The sequence below is a fragment of the Physcomitrium patens genome, chromosome 20, assembly GCF_059467195.1.
Source record: "Physcomitrium patens ecotype Gransden chromosome 20, ASM5946719v1, whole genome shotgun sequence".
NCBI classification, from domain to species: Eukaryota; Viridiplantae; Streptophyta; class Bryopsida; order Funariales; family Funariaceae; genus Physcomitrium; species Physcomitrium patens.
This window is the reverse complement of record NC_143429.1, coordinates 3,285,488-3,291,922: the sequence shown is the minus strand read 5'-3', so window position 1 is coordinate 3,291,922 and position 6,435 is coordinate 3,285,488.

Genomic DNA, 6,435 nt, shown 5'->3' with positions numbered 1-6,435 from the left:
TAAATATATTCTCATGATCATTTGTAAGGTATATATTCCTTTCTTTGTTTACCTTAATTTTAATCTCAAGTCAATTGATAATTTCAATCAAAATGTAATTTTTTGTAGAGCCACAATCTACAAGCATTCAATATGGTTGTCATCTTAATAGTTACATTTCATGCACTAGTTGATTCTTTTTATAGTTATCTTAGGCCATGCCATTTTTCTTTGAAAAAAAATAATAATCCCTAGAATTCACCCTCGGTGCCTTTACTACAGATTCTCATTTCCCTTCTCTATCTGATTATCAACTTGGTGAATCTCATGATTATAAATCTTCCTTATTTTGTTGGTGATTGAATTTTGACATTTTGGACAAGCTCTAATCTAAAGGCCTAGCTCCTTACAATAGAAATACAATCCTTTTTGTACCAATATTTGTCATCTTTGTGATATTAATGATCTTTGTAGGACATCAATCTCTATTGACATTGGTTCTTGAGCCATAATATTAAATAGTAGCATAGAACTTTGTGTTATAGGTTGTGCTCTATAATTTTTGAAATCTATAGCATTGACTTTCTTTGCAATCTTAATTGCCTCTTCAAATATTTGTAGATCCTTTAATTCCATCTCTCGCTAGATCTTAGGTTTCAAACCCTATAGAAATTGATCTATTATCTTTGTCTGTGAAACATTGCCAATTTGGAGATATAGAGACTTGAATTGGAAGCTATAATCTTATACTAACTTAGATTGTGTAAGATTTGTCAAATGATCACAAGATATCTTCTTTGCATTCATAGACCAAAATTGATTCTTAAACTCAGTTTCAAATTCCTTCTAATCATAACATCTACCTTGAGCTTTATAGCTTTGAATTTGATATTGCCACCAAATGGTTGCCACATCTCTCAAATAGTTGGCTACATACATAATTCCTTTAGTGGTATTTATCTTGGATAGTTAGAAGTATTGTTGCATGTTGAAGAGCCATTGACATACATCTTCTTGTCTTAAAGTCTTAGAGTATATACTAGGCTTAGTCAATTTCAACTTAGTAGATATCAACTCTTTTGTCTTAAAGGCTTTTGTTTGTCCTTCCAAAGTAGCTATCTAGCCTAAGAGGTGTTGTATTTGAGCCTCCATCTACGATTGCTCTACCATGTCTCCTATGTTGTAATTTCCTTGCTTGATTCCACTATTATAAGTCATTTGTACCTTCTAGTTGATTTTTTTGGAATAGCTCGTGATAGCATTAACACAATATCTAGTATGACCACAATAATTGACCTTAAATTATATGATGGCTATTGATACAGTACTAAAGAATAATCAAACATTTACTTTGATACCAATAAAACAGAATCACTCTATCTTAAGAGTCTAAAAGTCTTCTAATCCACAACCACATAAAATCTCATTACAAAATAGGACAAAATGGATCAAAACAAAACTAAACATAATTAAATAAAATTAGACACAAAAGATAAAATTAAGCAAATGGAAATAGAACAAAACAAAAGTAAATAAGAAGATGCAAAACCAAACTTTACTAAGAGAGAAGGTCCAAAGCTATACCTTATCAAATGCTTGGAAGACCCTTGCCAGTCTTATTTATACTTTGTTCTACCACCCTGGACTTTCTAAAGTGTTCTTACATTATGGATCCCACTTAAATAACCACCTTAAATTCTTTTTAGAAGGTTCTATGGTAGCCCCACGTAAATAACGGCCATAAGTCTTTTTAGAAGGTTTCATGGTGGATCCTATCTAAATAACTGCTCTAAGATCTTTTTAGAATGTTTCACAATGGATTCTACATGATCCATTAATCTAATTATAATTCTAGAAACTTCCAAAACTTCTCAAGTATGGTTCCAACTATCTATCCCTATGTGTCAACAATACAAATATCTTATCTATACCCTATTACAATCAAGAAGCTTTATGCTTATATAAAAGAGAGTTTAAACACACTACTTAATATTATCCAAGGAAGCAATATAATTACAAAATAAAGAATATGGTTGTTAAAAATGATAATTAATTGGAAAATAAATTTTTCTAGCTACAATAGAGATTGTGCGATTGAAATCTTGTATTATACCTAATAAAGGTTGTATTTTTTTTTTAAATCCTTTATCTTATTTTACAATAGAAGTTTGTTTAGGATTAAAAAATTACAAAGATTTTACCTTGTTAGATTTAAGAACCTCAAATTGGTTTATATATAGAGATTTTTTTAAAAAAAAAAAATGTCTTTAGTCAAGAAAATTAAATCCGTGCATGTAGAAGCCATAGATAGTCATTTGTTATTTTTTTGGATATATTATCTATAAAATTATTTATTAAATATTATAATTAAATATTATAATAGCTTAATAATATTTGATATTATTAAATCTCTATTTAATCTAATTATTTAAGGACTATTATATCTAAAGAAGTATAACTCTCAAATAGACTAGATTTTTTATAATCTTAATTTTTTCTATAGTTTAACATAAAATTCTATTAATTAAGAAAAAATCTATAAATCAAATTTGACCAAATTATTATTGATAGGTATAAGAGCTTTTATGCATGTTATAAAAGAAGAGTCACATTTTGCTATATATACCACATCTATTTATAACAATGGAAAAACTTCAAGTGGCTTTAATATCAACCTAAGTAATGTGAAACACACTTTTCTATCTTAGCATATAATTGTGCATTTCTAAGTTTTTGTAAGGCATGACAAATATAAAATTCTTGTACTTTTACGTTTTAGAATATATTAAAATATTTTTTAGATAATAGACAATAAAATCATTAAGAAATTCACAAAATATATATATATATATATATATATATATATATATATATATATATTAAATAATAAAAAATAGATGGTACATTCATGAGTCCAAAAGGTATGGCATTATATTTAAAATATCCATATGTGGTTTAAAACTTAGTCTTTTATTCATCTCTTTCTTTAATGTAGACCAAGTTGTATGCTCTTTTTAGATCTATTTTTGTATAAATCATTACTTGATTGACTTGATCAAAAAGTCATAAAATTAAAAGTAAAAGATATTTGTTCTTGATGGTAATCTTGTCAATCTGTCAAGGACAAAGACTCGATGAGGGAAAATATACAAAAAGGCTATCTCGATATAATAAGTCAAAATATAAACAAGTAGGTATATTAAAAGGAAACTGGAATGGCTATTGCCACAAGACAAGAAACTAAAGACTCTTGAACCTGGACTAGAAGCAAGAAAGGAGTTGACAAGAGTGAAGAAGCCTTCACTCTTGTCTCTATATATACTATATAACTAGGGGCTACGTGGCGACGTTCTATAGGACCTCCAATATGTGTTGACTTTGTAGGACACATGCCTTGACTTACAAGGCAAGTTTTTCTACGTGTGGGCCACATAGTTAGCTTGATCTTCAAGCTAACAACATGTGTGGCACATGGCCAACTTCTGACCACGTTTCTAATCCAAAAAGTCAATTAAAGACACCTATGAAGTCAAAGCAGCGTCTAGGAAGTTTCTAGGAAGCTTCTATATTAAATATTATAGAATTAACTTATTTTTATCTACTTTTACTTACTTCTACCTATTTCTATATGTAATTATTAGCTTACATGATTATGGCTGTGACATTACCCCCCCTTCTAGAGACGAGTTCCACGAGGAGCGGTCATCATATGTTGAGAAAATCTATGATGCGACGAATTGTATTCGCCACATACTCTGATCTCTGTTCTCTTCGAAGATGATTGATAGGGCCTCTCAACCATCGGTAGTGTCCCATACCAGGGCAGGAAGACCACCCAGTTATTTGATCATTGTTGAGGCCTTCGTAACTTCCTTCGAATAGAATATTTGGAACACCATCAAGAGTTGTTCCTACCTCTAGCAAAATCACCAAACATCGAGAGTCCCTTCCCAAATCGTGATACCAAACGCGTTGTATCTCACCATCTATTCAAGGAAGAACATGTCGTTCTTGAAGATCTTCATCTCGATTGCGTCTTCTTGAAGGTTGTGACAATCGTAATGTCTCGTCCGATAGGTCAGCAAACGAAGGTTCTTGAGTTGAATCCGCTGGTTGTTGGCTCTCCATCTAATTAGCGTCACAAATGTAAAGAAGTTACAAACAAGGATAGGGAATTGAATGTTATCTTGCCTCAATCTTGTCTCTTTTATAAGAGAGATTTTCATCTTGGTTTTGATGGATGTCGTTGATGAAAAACTTTGACTTTAGCTGATGCATTTGCTAGATTCCTGGATGGCTCCCATGTGCGTTCACTAATATCATATCAGCGCCAATGAACAAGATATTCCAGCTTATTTCGGCACCGCCTTGAGTCTAATATCTCTTCCACCTCAAATTCTTCATTATTATCTACTTCTATAGGAGGTGGTGGCATTTGTCTTCTTCCTTGTATATCCACTGTCTTATATGGTTCAAGAAGAGACATGTGGAATACAGGATGGATCTTCATTGACTCCGGTAGATGTAACCGATATGCAACTGGATTGATCTGTTCAGAAATAGAAAAGGGGCCAAGCCTACGATAGTCCAACTTGTCACAAGGTCGAGTAGTCTTGATATTGCGACGAAGTAGCCATACCTTATCACCCACGTTGAGTTGTGGTTGCTCCTTACGATATAGATCTGTGTTTATCTTTTGTCGTTCTTGAGCTTCCTTCAATTGTGTCTTCATTATTGCATGTAACTCTGACAACCAATTTACCATATCTTCTACTGCAGGATTATCAACTTTTGAAAAATCAAAAGTATCAAGTCGTGGATGATAGCCATAATTGGCAAAGAAAGGTGTTTGTTGCGTGGAAGAATGTACCGTATTATTATAAGCAAACTCTGCTAATGGCAGAAGGGTTGTCCAATCATCTTGTTGGTAGTTGATAGTACACCTTAAATATTGCTCCAAGACTTGGTTTACGCGCTCTGTTTGTCCATCAGTTTGAGGATGGAAAGCCGAAGATAGCTTTATGTCCACTTTTAAAATCTTAAAAAGGGTCCTCCAAAATCTTGACACAAATTGAGTTCCCCTATCTGATATGATATCTTTAGGTAATCCATGATAGCGATAGATATTATCAATGAAAAGCTTAGCTGTTTCTTCACCTGTGATAGATTTTGTACATGGCACAAAGTGTGCCATCTTGGTGAAACGATCTACTATCACAAATATAGAATCATAAGATCTTGAGTTTGGAAGATCTGTGATGAAATCCATAGAAACAGAAGACCATGGTTGTTCTGGTATAGGTAATGGCTGAAGAAGTCCGTAAGGTCGATGACGAGGAATTTTTGATCTTGAACAAATATCACATGATTGTACAAAGTCTTTGACTGACTTCCACATTTGTGGCCACCAAAAATCTCTTGATATGAGTTCCAAAGTCTTATTATATCCAAAGTGCCCTGCTGCTAGAAAGTCATGACGTGCTTGAAGAACACGTAAACGTGCTTCTCCTTCTGGAACATATAGGCGTCCTTCAAAATATAATAGATTATTCTTGAATTCGAACTTAGAAGGATCATGAGACTTGGAAGAATTATTCTCGATATCATAAACAAGAGGGTCTGAGGACATACTGGACTGTATTTGCTTGAGAAAAGTTGAATCAACAGTCAATGTTGATTTCATTGCTCGGAGATGAAATTGCTCCGGTTTCAAGAGGACCGTTCTTTGTTGCTCAAAAGCTGCATCTCCTTCTTTTGGTGCAAAATAAGAACGTCTAGATAGGGCATCGGATAAACCTTGTTGTTTTCCTGGCCGATAAGTGATAATGAACTCAAAACTTGACAAAGACATACTCCAACGAGCTTGACGACGATTCAACATGCGTGCTGACATGAAATACTCGAGGTTCTTGTGATCTGTATATACAATGACTGGACTAGAAGCGCCTTCTAGATAATGACACCATTCTTGAAAGGAATCTACGATCGCAAGAAGTTCTTTATCGTGGATCTCATAATTGATCTCGGCTGCTGAGAATTTTCTTGAATGAAAAGCTATCGGATGAAGTTTGTCATCTGTTCCCATTTGTGATAAAACTGCACCCAAGGCAAAATCTGATGCATCTGTTTCCATAAAAAATGCCTTGGAAAAGTCAACATGATATAAGACTGGTGCAGAGACAAACGATGTCTTCAAGGCTTCAAATGCTGCTTCCGCTTCTTGATTCCATTGAAATTTATCTTTACTAGTCAAGCGTGTAAGTGGAGCTGCAACTCGTGAGAAATCTTTGATGAAGATCCGATAGTAATTGGCAAATCCCAAGAAACATTGGACATCTCTTACTGTCCTTGGAATCTTCCAATCCATGATTGTTTGGACTTTCTTAGAATCCATCATGAGACCATCATTTGAAATGATGTATCCTAAAAAGTCAACTTGAGTAGTGTGAAATACAC